Consider the following 14977-nt stretch of genomic DNA (forward strand, 5'->3'; position numbering starts at 1 on the left):
AATGAAGAGGCTGACACTTGTGGAGTGGAGTGGTGATTCTGGCAGAACCATACATTTTACAGACCTTTCACCTCGTCTGACACATATATCTATTTTACGAAATATTTGTGTTCCCCGTGAAATTACAATTAAAGGGAATCTGTCAGTAGGCTTTCTCTATCTAATCTGTAGTGGAAGAGAGCATGATTCCAGCAAGGTACCATTATACCGGTTCTGTGCATGTGGGACTAAAGAATCCTCAATGATATAAAATTAAGGTTTTTACTCACACCAATGTGTTTCAAGGTAAAAATGGAAATGTACAAGACACCCTGCCAGTGAGCTTTATAAACGCTGACATTATTGAAGGAACACCCTAAAGGGGAGGAGGGAATGGAGAGGAATGAGAATGAGTACTTTTTTTTCTTATTTTTTGCTATACATAGGTTACACCTACTTCACTTTTTTGTTACATTTTCACTTTTCCTCCCCCCTTTTTCATTTTTCTTGGCTTCCTTAGTTTATTTTCAACTCCTCCACAAGTTCCTCTTTTTTACTTCCTAGTTGTGAGTTTTTACTATACTATACACAAACTTTTTATTTTCTCTCTTCTCTTTATTTACTATCTCATTTCTCTCACTTCCTCCTTTTCACTGTCTTCCTTAGGGGCAGTCTTTCAATTATTTCTGTCTTTATAATAGTCACTGGCAGAGTGTCTTGTACATTTGGGTTTTTTTTACCTTAAAAAGGTGCAAGTCTGGTGCCAAAATGTATGGGTGTGAATAAAAACCTTAATTTTATACCATCAAGGATTCTTCAAGCAAGCAAAGTCTCAGTATCGTGATATTTCCACTAAAGTGAATTACTATCTTGAGAAATTTCTCCTACAACCATGGATTCTAGGACTATTCTAGGTATTGTGTTCCTACACAACTCGCTACACTTCTACACTAACATCAGACTCCCACTCTCTTATCTCTCTGGCTGTATTGCCCTATCATAAGCTTCCGTCCCTACCAGACCTCAGTGATTACATCAATGTGTCACTTATTAGGCTGGGTTTTGCTCTTTCAATTCAATAAGTATTTTATCGGTTGGAGCTTCATCATATCATCATATCATCATATCATCATATGATTTCTTTTCCTGAGGAAGGAGACGGAGATGTCTCTGAAACGCGTAGAACTGTGAAATAAAGGAAATCTCTTTATCTACAGCATCTGTGGTTTTTAGCGCGGCATTTAAAACCGGTTTCCTATTTGATTTATATGATAACCTGCTTTCCGGGGCCACTGCTAAACCACATAAAACCACTCACATGCGATCATAGGGGTTTGTGACTGGCACAACCCTACCAGGTGAGTGTATCTCTTTCCATTCTGTCTCTCTACCCTCATACCGGGTAAGACCCTATTGCGCTTTTTCCCCCCTACAGCTTTATCAGTTGGAGCTTAGCACTACAGAACAACTGACTTCATGCCTTCTAGTCCAGCCTTGTCTCCAGGACTGATTAGCAGCTCTCTGTCACTATACAATGTTAACAGACAGCTATGGTGTGGGTTGGACTTATACACAGCTCAACATATCAGCTCTGCTCAATATGAAACAGAGAAAACTGTGATAAACTACATTGTTGGAATCAGTGTCTCTGACTCTACCCCGTGCTCTTGTCAGACTATATAGCAAAAACCTGCTGACAGATTCCTTTTAGGAATATTTTTATAGACCTTTTTTGTGCCTCATAAACTTTTGGGTATAAATTGACACAGAGGTATTACCAATTGGGAATGCATCCCTGCACATTCTCTGCTGTCCAAACAGTGCTAACACATGAAGAGTACATAGAAACAAACCCATTTGACAAAGGGAACACTCAGTCATTAATTTATTCATGTCATGCCTTGGGACTCGTTCCAATGGCCTTTTGCTCCATGGTCAGTTTCCTTCCCTGCTGAGGCACAGCCTGGTCAGTCTGTGTCCAAATGCTGATGTTATTTTATCTTTGTTTCTTCCTTTGGTTTGTGGTTAATCAGGTGTTCTCACTTAGGGTACCTTCACACTTTAGCGATGCAGCAGCGATCCGACCAGTGATCTGACCTGGTCAGGATCGCTGCTGCATCGCTACATGGTCGCTGGTGAGCTGTCAAACAGGCAGATCTCACCAGCGACCAGTGACCAGCCCCAGCCAGCAGCGATGTGCAAGCGATGCTGCGCTTGCACAGAGCCGGCGTCTGGAAGCTGCGGACACTGGTAACTAAGGTAAACATCGGGTATGGTTACCCGATGTTTACCTTAGTTACCAGCTAACACCGCTTAACTTAGCGTGTGCAGGGAGCAGGAGCCGGCACTGGCAGAGTGAGAGCTGCGGAGGCTGGTAACAAAGGTAAATATCGGGTAACCACCTTGGTTACCCGATGTTTACCTTGGTTACAGCTTACCGCAGGCTGTCAGACGCCGGCTCCTGCTCCCTGCACATTCAGGATTGTTGCTCTCTCGCTGTCACACACAGCGATGTGTGCTTATCAGTGGGAGAGCAACAATAAAAAAACGAACCAGGGCTGTGTGTAACGAGCAGCGATCTCACAGCAGGGGCCAGATCGCTGCTCAGTGTCACACACAGCGAAATCGCTAATGAGCTCACAAAAAACGTGACTCAGCAGCGATCTCAGTAGCGATCTCGCTGTGTGTGAAGTACCCCTTACTTATTTTATCTCTGTCCTATCACATAACAGATGAAGCTATTTATATTCTCCTTTCACCAGCCTTCTTCTGGCTATATTTCCATGTGGATTTCTACTAAGGAGTTCCAGTCCTATCGCTAAGTGATTTTAACTGTTAGGCAGAGACCAGTGTTGTATTTGTTGTGTGTATTTCTCATTTACCTTTCCTACACCTTTCTTCTGTTACACTTGCTTGCATTTATTATTTCTCCTTTTTTCACTTGTGCAAGCACTTTGTTTGCTCACCTTGGGTTCCCTTCTACCTCTGCACACTTTCTCTATTTGGTTACTTGTGCATGGCAGCCTCCCCTCTGGTTCCTCAGGAGGTAGAAGAAACAGCTTGATGGCCTTTTAGGGAGACAGGTCCAAGCTCTGGTTTCCAGTTGTGCGGCTAGGGATCTTTTAGTCTGTACAGGAACCAGTGGGGTGTTGGTGTTGCTGCAGTGGTGTAGGCTTTATATCATGGGGCTATCATGACAGAAAGTGTTGTCTGCTATTCTTGAGGTCAGCATATGGTTAAATGGACACCTTGCTGGTTGGAACTGTTTTGCTTTCTGGTTAGCTGTACAGATTAGCCTTGTGCTAGTGCTGCAAGGGTTAAAGCTGTTCTTTGGTCTCTTAACACTTTCCATCCTGGGTTATCTTAGCTGTTCTGTTTTATACACTTCCCTCTGGTATTAATAGTCACCTCTGAGTTGGGGAGTTTGCAGTGATAGCCTGCTATACCTTGTATCAGTGTGATGTGAGCTGTGGAAAAGAAAGTTGCTTTGGACTTGTTTCTTGAGATAGTTGCCTGAAATTATCTTTAACATCTGTCTGTCTAGTTCTCTTTTGTGTCTTTATCATAGAGCAGGATTAGTGTTACTGCTGCCCTGCGCACTGGTCAGGCCCATGTTTAGGGTAAGTCAAGGATAGGAACGTGATCGCCACACGGGTTGAAAGAACCCATCTAGGGATATTAGGGAGTTCATGGTTGCTTAGGCTAAGTGCCAGGGGTTACCCTCCCTGTTTGTCCCTAGTGTCAGTATACCCCTTTCCTACTGTATTGCAGTGCAACATTTGGCTTCATAGTGCAGCGTGACACTTTATTTCTCCCTTTACCTGTGTGATAGTTTGGTACATGCTTAAAAATTCAATAATATTCAGAAGGAACTTCCCACAATATTAGATAATTGTGATAATTAACTGATTTTCCACTATTTACACCATCCCCCAATTGGAGTAAGTTTTCAACTTTTCACAATTCATAAATCTGTCTGAAAACGTAAAACTAAATAGCTCATATTACTAAATAGTTACAACACCATCATATTGGAAAAGTAGTGTGAGTGACGTAAAATCAGAAAAAAGTCACACATTTTTGCACACCACTACTGCAACACTGTTGATAAATTCCTCCCCCCCTAAAAAAAAAAGTTCTAAAAAAAATGCTTTCAATTTATTTCATTGAAGCCTTGATTAAAAACTGTATTATCTGCTCTAGATCTACCAGTTCTCTAAATGCTGAGCTCTTAATATCCCCACCAACAACTCTAATTTGCAGCTTATATATACTGTGCATGTGTAGACAGAAATCTGCCAATCAGTGTTGAAGGCGTGGTTGGACCAAGTAGTCCTCTAGTGCTAAACTCTTGTTGATACAACAATGGTTTTATAAAAATTGCACTAATGTTGGAATAAGGGTTTATGTCTCTACACCATGCTGCTCTCGGACTAGGTAGCTAAAATCTGATGACAGGTTCCTTTTAACCCCTTCACCCCAGGGCACTAAAACACCTTCATGACCAGGCCATTTTTTACGATTCTGACCAGTGTCACTTTGACAGATTATAACTCTGGAACGCTTCAGCGTATCCCAGTGATTCTGACACTGTGTGTTTGTGACATAGTGTACTTTGTGATAGTTGTAAATTTAGGCCAATATTTTTTACACGTATTTGTGAAAATGTAACAAATTTGGCAAAAATTTCACAATGTTCAAGTTTTGAAATTTTATGCCCATAAATCCGAGAGTTATGTCACTCAAAATAGTTACTAAATAACATTTCCTACATGTCTACTTTACACCAGCATAATTTTTGAAACATCATTTTTTTGTTAGGAAGTTAGAAGGGTGCAAAGTTTATCAGCAATTTCTCATTTTTCCCCAAAAATTTACAAAACCATTTTTTTAAGGATCACATCACATTTGAAGTCCCTTTGAGAGTCCTAGGTGACAGAAAATACCCAAATGTCACACCATTCTGAAAACAACACCCTTCATACTACTCAAAATCACATCCAAGAAGTTTATTATCCCTTTAGGTTCGTCACAGAAACCAAAGCCATGTGGAAGGAAAAAAAGAAATTTTTACTTTTTTTACACAAAAAATTTAATTTAGCCATAAAATCTTGCATTTTCACAAGGGTAACAGGAAAAAATACACAATACAATTTATTGTGCAATTTCTCCTGAGTATGCTGATACCTCATATGTGGTGGAAATCAATTGTTAAGGCGCACGGCAGAGCTTGGAAGGGAAGGAGCGCCATTCAAATTTTTGAAGACAAAATTAGCTGGAATCATTAGCAGATGCCATGGCATGTTTGGAGACCTCCTGAGGTGCCTAAATAATGGAGCTCTCCCACAGGTGACCTCATTTTCGAAACTAGACCCCTCAAGGAATTTATCTAGATGTTTGGTGAGCCCCTTGAACCCCCCAGGGGCTTCACAAAAGTTTATAATGTTGAGCCGTGAAAATAAAAAAAATAAAAATTTTACCACAAAATTGTTGCTTCAACCAAGTAGCTTTTTTTCACAAGGGTATCAGGAAAAAATGCACCATAAAATGTATTGTGCAATTTCTCTTCAGTACGCCTATGCCTCATATGTGGTGGAAATCAATTGTTAGGTGCACAGTTGGCCAAGGTAGCTATACCTGTTATTTCTTTCTATCTATCCTATCTGATGTTTCTATCTATTTTTCTATCTATCTATTCTCGCTATCTATCAATTATCCTATCCTATCATATTTTGTTTCTCCTTTTACAAAAACACATTAACAAAATTGGGGCAACAACATACAGTTAGGTCCAGAAATATTTGGACAGTGACACAATTTTCGCGAGTTGGGCTCTGCATGCCACCACATTGGATTTGAAATGAAACCTCTACAACAGAATTCAAGTGCAGATTGTAACGTTGAATTTGAAGGTTTGAACAAAAATATCTGATAGAAATTGTAGGAATTGTACACATTTCTTTACAAACACTCCACATTTTAGGAGGTCAAAAGTAATTGGACAAATAAACCAAACCCAAACAAAATATTTTTATTTTCAATATTTTGTTGCGAATCCTTTGGAGGCAATCACTGCCTTAAGTCTGGAACCCATGGACATCACCAAACGCTGGGTTTCCTCCTTCTTAATGCTTTGCCAGGCCTTTACAGCCGCAGCCTTCAGGTCTTGCTTGTTTGTGGGTCTTTCCGTCTTAAGTCTGGATTTGAGCAAGTAAAATGCATGCTCAATTGGGTTAAGATCTGGTGATTGACTTGGCCATTGCAGAATGTTCCACTTTTTTGCACTCATGAACTCCTCGGTAGCTTTGGCTGTATGTTTGGGGTCATTGTCCATCTGTACTATGAAGCGCCGTCCGATCAACTTTGCGGCATTTGGCTGAATCTGGGCTGAAAGTATATCCCGGTACACTTTAGAATTCATCCGGCTACTCTTGTCTGCTGTTATGTCATCAATAAACACAAGTGACCCAGTGCCATTGAAAGCCATGCATGCCCATGCCATCACGTTGCCTCCACCATGTTTTACAGAGGATGTGGTGTGCCTTGGATCATGTGCCGTTCCCTTTCTTCTCCAAACTTTTTTCTTCCCATCATTCTGGTACAGGTTGATCTTTGTCTCATCTGTCCATAGAATACTTTTCCAGAACTGAGCTGGCTTCATGAGGTGTTTTTCAGCAAATTTAACTCTGGCCTGTCTATTTTTGGAATTGATGAATGGTTTGCATCTAGATGTGAACCCTTTGTATTTACTTTCATGGAGTCTTCTCTTTACTGTTGACTTAGAGACAGATACACCTACTTCACTGAGAGTGTTCTGGACTTCAGTTGATGTTGTGAACGGGTTCTTCTTCACCAAAGAAAGTATGCGGCGATCATCCACCACTGTTGTCATCCGTGGACGCCCAGGCCTTTTTGAGTTCCCAAGCTCACCAGTCAGTTCCTTTTTTCTCAGAATGTACCCGACTGTTGATTTTGCTACTCCAAGCATGTCTGCTATCTCTCTGATGGATTTTTTCTTTTTTTTCAGCCTCAGGATGGTCTGCTTCACCTCAATTGAGAGTTCCTTAGACCGCATGTTGTCTGGTCACAGCAACAGCTTCCAAATGCAAAACCACACACCTGTAATCAACCCCAGACCTTTTAACTACTTCATTGATTACAGGTTAACGAGGGAGACGCCTTCAGAGTTAATTGCAGCTCTTAGAGTCCCTTGTCCAATTACTTTTGGTCCCTTGAAAAAGAGGAGGCTATGCATTACAGAGCTATGATTCCTAAACCCTTTCTCCGATTTGGATGTGAAAACTCTCATATTGCAGCTGGGAGTGTGCACTTTCAGCCCATATTATATATATAATTGTATTTCTGAACATGTTTTTGTAAACAGCTAAAATAACAAAACTTGTGTCACTGTCCAAATATTTCTGGCCCTGACTGTACCTTCATTACAAGCTTTTTTTTTTACATTTCCAGCCTCTCTGTGACAAGGTGCAGTTTTGGTTGCAGTTTCGGTGCAGTTAAAACTGCAGCGTGCGTATAGAGCCTCAGATATGAGAATCTATAACCGACATCAGATGTTGAGACAAGTGACTATTTATAGCAAAGGGAAGTGGTCATAAAGAGCTGCACCTGAGATTATGGCCCCAAAGGATAGCCAGATTGGAAATATTCTAATCCCTATAGCACCAAATGAAAGCAAATACATTTAAACACAAGCTGAAGACCGGCTCACAGTAAGCGGGGCATACCCATAATAAATGGGTCTCCTAATGATTCATGTGTATAAAACATACAAGGATAAATTCACACTGGACATTGTATGGAAACAAAATGCAATTGAGGGTGGAGTAGTAATGGTGTATGCTGTGGTATTACTGCAAGTAATGAAATAGAAAACTATACTGAAAATTGTATGGATTCAGTCACACTCACGTTTACTGCACGATGTGAATCCACCTGACACAAATTACCCTATTGTCCCCAGCCAGTACTGTAGAATGGTGCATGAACATCTGTGTGTTAAATAAGCATTAATATAAATTAATACTGACCCTTAATAATTACTGCAGCTTTCAATCAAACACAGCAGAATTGGGAAATGAATGCTAAGAAAAGCCGTAAACAACCATATGTTGCTGTTGTGCATACTTATGCAATAATTACTTTAAGTGACCTTTACAAAGAAATATGAGAAAAATGTGAACAGTATCCTAAAATTAAATAAAACGTAAAAAAAATATCTAAATACTGAATGGTATATTTGATTTATAGAAAGTCTTTATTTATGGCTAAAGGAACATATTTACAATATTTTTACTGCCACTCCCATCCATTAATAGTAGGTTTGGAAATACCTATCATACCTGCATCTCATAAAACAGTCTGTCTGGTGTATAATAGAGGAAGCAGAACCTAGTATTGTTTGGACAATAACAGATAAAGTTCACAAAATAAAGTTATAAGCCTGCAAGCAGTCTGCACTAGCAATATAGAAACATCCATCTACTCTGCCTAATGATTATTTACAGGAGAATATCTTTGGGTAGATTGATAGACAGATAGACAGACAGACAGGTATCCCAAATATGTTTGAAGGGAACCTGTCATTAGATTAAAGAGGTGGTTCTCTACAATGTATAGTGGCCACATCAATTTAAAGCTGAGAAAGAAGGCTTTTTCTAAAAACGATTGCTGTCTGCTCAGTCCCCATCACGTGATCCGGGCTGCAGCGGCCTCTGATGTCCAGTGAGGTCACGTCAAGTTCCAGAATTGGAAGCTGACCCAGCATCACTGAGGCAGGATCCAGTCTTATTGAGTGACTTGGCTGTGGACAGAGTTTCACGGCACATCACAGCCCAGCATTCCGCGTGCTTGTGGCGCTCTGTTAGGCTGGTTTCAGACTTCCGTGTTTTAGGTACGTGTGATATCTGTTTTTAACACGGATGTCACACGTTCCCATGTTGTTCTATACTGGTACCCACACAGCCATGTTTACACACGGACCGTGTGACCTCTCATGACTCACACGCAGAGACATGTCCGGTTTTTCTTCGGCAGCACGGGTGTCACACGGATCGCACACTGATGTGATCCGTGTGACATCAGTGTAACACATACCGGAGTAAACACGGGTCTTTTAAATCAAAATATTTTCTATATTTACCTCTATCCTGTATCCAGCGGTGCTGTCTTCGGCTCTGCTGCCTCTTCTGACCACTGCTCATAATACTCATAGACTATTCACCGCAGTGAAGAGCTCGAAGCCAGAGCAGCACTGGGCACTTCAGTGCCAGGGACCGCAGGACTGGGGACAGGTGAGTATCCAGCAGTCTGTGTGTATGGAGACATATGTGTGTGTGTATTCAGTGTATACATGCATGTGCGCTATGTGTGGGTATGTGCTCAATGTATCTATGTGTGTCTGCTATGTGTGTATACATATGTGTGTGTATATGTGCTCAGTGTATAGGTGTGTGTGTGTGTAGTGAGGACCTGGAAGCCAGAGCATCGCGGGGACAGCATTGGGGACTCATCAGTTCCTAATGAACTCTGATGAACCGTGAAGTCACCATCCTGACACCCGCTGTAGCAGGGGTGTTACGGCGGTGTCATCAGGATGTCATTAGAGTTCATTAGGTACTCCAATGACTTCCTGGACGTCACTGCACACACACTGCTTGCTTTGTGAATACTCACCTGTACCCTCGATGCTGTCCCTAGCAATGCTGTCTCTGGCACTGAAGCCCCCGTGATGTTCCGGCTTCCAGGTCCTGAGTGCAGTGAATAATCACTGAGTATAATGAGTGGCGGTCAGGAGCCGGAGACCGCAGAGCCGAAGAAAACACCGCTGTATACAGGCGAATATAGAAAATCTTTTTATTTCACAGACACGTGTTTACTCCGGTACGTATCACACGTATGCAAACAAGGATGTCTCACATGGGACATACGCATGACACACATATGACCATAACCATGCGTGTGATTTGTACCTGATTAAACAGGGACGTCTGAAACCGACCTTAAGGAAAGCAGCGAAGGAGAGAACATGGACAATTTTGGACTTTGACGTGCGATGAAACTCCGCCCACAGCCCAGTCACTCAGGAAAATAATTGGAAGGCATTGGAAAAAGCCTTCTTTCTCAGCTATAAATTGATGTGGCCACTATACATTGTAGTGGATCACCTCTTTAATGTAGTCAGAACCTCGAGCAGCATGAATCAGCGCCTGGCTGCGCAATTGCAACAAGTATGTTTTACTCTGAAACACTAGCATTTCAGTGAAAACATCTAGGGTCTAATGCATCAAGAATTTAGATTTACAAAGCTTTGTAAAGATGCAAAGTTTTGGCTGCTCTAAAATTTTGCTACTTCCAGTGTTCTCATGCCAATTTTCATCCAATTGCGATAAAGTGGGCAGATCGGGACAAGGAAAGGCGACTGCCGCTCGTCAAATCCGTATTGAGTGCTACACCACAAATGTTACTCCAGTAGGTACTGGAGTAACTTAGTAACGAGCAAGGAAGAATGCACAAAGGTGACTTCAGCACACAACTACATCAAGGCTAGCCTCAATGAATTGGGGCCATAGGTAGTCGGAACATAGGTAGAGACCTGACTAGTCCAGTGTGGCACTTGGCTGGCCCCACTCTGGTTGATTGACAGGTCTGTCATAAGGAGAGACCTGTCAATCAAGGGCAGCAATGCGAGTAGAAGCCGATGGGGGGCCACATGGGACTAGTCAGATGTCTCCCTATAGTTAACAGCCAGCTTTTTAAACTATATCCAGTCTGAAACGCTTTCCAGAGTAAAACTTGCTCGCAATCGCACAGACATGCTGCCTGTAGTACTGACAGCATGAATCTAATGACAGGTTTCCTTTAAGGGGTACTTCACACACAGCGAGATCGCTACTGAGATCGCTGCTGAGTCACGGTTTTTGTGACGCAGCAGTGACCTCATTAGCGATCTCGCTGTGTGTGACACTGAGCAGCGATCTGGCCCCTGCTGTGAGATCGCTGCTCATTACACACAGCCCTGGTTCGTTTTTTTATTGTTGCTCTCCCGCTGATAAGCACACATCGCTGTGTGTGACAGCGAGAGAGCAACAATCCTGAATGTGCAGGGAGCAGGAGCCGGCGTCTGACAGCCTGCGGTAAGCTGTAACCAAGGTAAACATCGGGTAACCAAGGTGGTTACCCGATATTTACCTTCGTTACCAGCCTCCGCAGCTCTCACGCTGCCAGTGCCGACCTCCTGCTCCCTGCACACGCTAAGCTAAGCGGTGTGCGCTGGTAACTAAGGTAAACATGGGGTAACCATACCCGATGTTTACCTTAGTTACCAGTGTCCGCAGCTTCCAGAAGCCGGCTCCGTGCAAGCGCAGCGTCGTTTGCACGTCGCTGCTGGCTGGGGGCTGGTCACTGGTCGCTGGTGAGATCTGCCTGTTTGACAGCTTACCAGCGACCATGTAGCGATGCAGCAGCGATCCTGACCAGGTCAGATCGCTGGTAGGATCGCTGCTGCGTCGCTAAAGTGTGACAGTACACGAAGTTTATTAACATTGGATTCCCCAACCACATTTGCTATATGTTTGCTACAAGTATTCCCTGATCAATCAATAAAACATTTTCTTACATTCTTCATGATTTTCCCTTTAAGCTAATTTTGGATTGTGTCCATGCCCTTGTGTGCAGTTTATTATTAAACACAAGCGATCACAATCTGACTATAAACTATGAAACTTTAGTTTACTAGCCTTTACAGTGTAATCTGTGTATTTATATGCACCTTAATTGTCCAGACTTTATAACTATTTTCAAAGATAACATTCATCGAAAGGTCAAGTTTACTCACTTTCTGTCTGTCTGCGCCAACCGCATATGCTCTGGACTGCAGACGGGCTACGCTATACTATTTCCATATTTTCTAGTGAACAGAAGTTACAGAAACAGTGCATCTAGTGACATGGAAATTTAAAAGATACTCATATTCTTAAAGAAATGTGTTTAAAATATAAACTAATGTCATTTTCTAAAAAAATATTCCCTTTGAAAGGTTTGTCCAGTTTAAATAATTAATTTTCCCTCACCCCATTAAAGGAGGTGCCTCATGAACATAACCCTCTTTTATATGCCTAGTGTTTTGTGAACCAGGCAGTTACAACATGAGCATCTCCCATTCTGCAGGACTGGGGTCATCCTTGTATTACAGCTATATATACTACATTTTCACTGTAGTGTAGGTTAAAAACCTGATTGGCCAGGGCAGCCCCTTTCAAAATCAGTCACCCTACTGAAATGTGAGTTAGTATATATCATGCTTTGGAAGACCTGCACTTCTATACATTACATGAATTAAGTGATAAATAGCTGCAATATTCAAATTCATGTGTGAAACTGTATGGCCAGTAGTAAACCAAAAGCGTTTATTAAAGAGGTGGTCCAACACCTATAAACCCTTCATAAATACCTATAGTATTTTTTTTTTTTGTAGCTTTTTTTATTAAATTCTTACTCTTTCCTGCTATTTAGTACATGTAGAAAAAAAACAGAAAAGCTAGCACTAAATGTGCACTACAGCACTAAAAATTCCAACTGTACTTATTATAAATTTGAGATTTTTGGCAAAAAATTGCAATTTCTTGAGCCACCCCGCCACTCTACGGCAAATCTCATTTGGGGCAGTCCTAACACTAAAATATTTTTATAAAATGTGCCAAACGGCCTCACATATGAAATAGTAGAACTGCTCTTAGCAGCACTCACCTGGTCTATTTCAATCCCGTACCCATGACTGAATCATGGCTGTGGGCTGGACAGGTCCAAGCAAATGCTGCATGAAGCAAATAGCCTGTGGACAGGGCCTGATGACTGAATGTGAACAGTCACCAATCGCCAAAATCTAGACAGGTGGAATACATCCCAAATTGGAGTGCATAGCAAGGTGGGGGTCAACCACCGACCAATTCATTAAAGAAAAAACAAAAAAGCTAGCACTAAATGTGCACTATGACACTAAAAATTCCAACTGTACTTATTATAAATTTGAGATTTGTGGCAAAAAATTGCAATTTCTTGAGCCACCACGCCACTCCACGGCAAATCTCATTTGGGGCAGTCCTAACACTAAAATATTTTTATAAAATGTACCAAACGGCCTCACATATGAAATAGTAGAACTGCTCTTAGCAGCACTCACCTGGTCTATTTCAATCCCGTACCCATGACTGAATCATGGCTGTGGGCGAGACAGATCCAAGCAAATGCTGCATGAAGCAAATAGCCTGTGGACAGGGCCTGATGACTGAATGTGAACAGTCACCATTCGCCAAAATCTAGACAGGTGGAATACATCCCAAATTGGGGTGCATAGCAAGGTGGGGGTCAACCACCGACCAAGAAATTGCAATTTTTTGCCAAAAATCTCAAATTTATAATAAGTACAGTTGGAATTTTCAGTGCTGTAGTGCACATTCAGTGCTAGCTTTTTTGTCTTTTCTTCATTGAATTGGTCGGTGGCTGACCCCCACCTTGCTATGCACCCCAATTTGGGATGTATTCCACCTGTCTAGATTTTGGCGATTGGTGACTGTTAACATTCAGTCATCAGGCCCTGTCCACAGGCTATTTACTTCATGCAGCATTTGCTTGTCCTGTCCCGCCGACAGCCATGATTCAGTCATGGGTACGGGATTGAAATAGACCAGGTGAGTGCTGCTAAGAGCAGTTCTACTATTTCATATGTGAGGCCGTTTGGCACATTTCATAAAAATATTTTAGTGTTAGGACTGCCCCAAATGAGATTTGCCGTGGAGTGGCGGGGTGGCTCAAGAAATTGCAATTTTTTGCCAAAAATCTCAAATTTATAATAAGTACAGTTGGAATTTTCAGTGCTGTAGTGCACATTCAGTGCTAGATTTTTTGTTTTTTGTTTATTTACTACATGTGGTTTTTTTCTCATCTTACTTCCTGTGATATTTCGATTGAGAGGAGTCTCAAATAAAATGTCACAGGAGGCTGGGGCTGCACTCACTCCTCACTGCACCCTCCCTGAAATAGGACATCATCGGGGGTGATGCTGCTGTCACTAAAGTATCTTTCACCGCTGTCCCCTGATGACATCCTGGTTCAGTAGAGGTTATCGAGAAGTACAACATCTTCAGTCGCTACCGCCATCACAGTCACTGCTTAACTAGATTACATGAATGGTCCCATGAAGGGTTCCGCCTAAAAACTGATTTTTAGGGATTTGATGACATCACTAACATATGACAAAAACCCAGCCTAAGAATCCAAAAACTGCACTGGTGCACCAAGCACATGTAATGGGTGCTGTGCTATCTGGGACTTCCTGTGTTACTCATCGCCATTCCTCTAGGTTTTCTTTTGTACATGCATTTGTGTGTCACCCACATCTTCTGTATTTTCGAAATAAGCGCCTGTCTGCTTACTTTGTGAAATATTATCACTGCTAATAATTATAAAATGTACGTGAAATGTTGCAACCGGGACTTGTCAATAGTTTTTAAAAACAGAATTTTAGATCAAAGGCAGAAGTCTACGAGCAGAAAAATATATATATATATATATATATTTATTTATTTTTTTAAATCCACGGCATCATCGTAAATTATTCTCAGTTTGCAAAGGATAATTCAGCCAGCTAAAATATTCACAAATCCTAGCAATTTATACTATTCAAATTAATCATTTAAATTCATACCTAAATAGCTGCGCAGCATGATCAGGCCTGTCAGGCGGATTCTCAGTACCTGTTTCAACTGTCATTACTCTGTTAAATGTAGACTATCTCTAAGGAGATAAATATTTGGCTCATATAGATAGATACCTGAAACACATTGTGATATCCTCCATTTCAAAGGTCAGGATTAGCGTACATCTGCACTGCAGTTAAATAACCAATGTCTATAAACCTAACCACCAGAAATTACAGAGAGATAATACTATCTAAATTTTTGCAATGTATAGGTTAATGCAC

General features: G+C 41.5%; 1 long non-coding RNA gene across 1 annotated transcript in view; it reads right to left on the reverse strand.

Moving 5' to 3' along the window:
• LOC142296404 (uncharacterized) overlaps nt 1-14977 on the reverse strand; it is a 114920-nt gene that overhangs the window by 17061 nt on the left and 82882 nt on the right. The gene's annotated exons all lie outside the window — the stretch shown is intronic.

This window comes from Anomaloglossus baeobatrachus, chromosome 3 (genome assembly GCF_048569485.1).
Source record: "Anomaloglossus baeobatrachus isolate aAnoBae1 chromosome 3, aAnoBae1.hap1, whole genome shotgun sequence".
In the NCBI taxonomy this organism is placed as follows: domain Eukaryota; kingdom Metazoa; phylum Chordata; class Amphibia; order Anura; family Aromobatidae; genus Anomaloglossus; species Anomaloglossus baeobatrachus.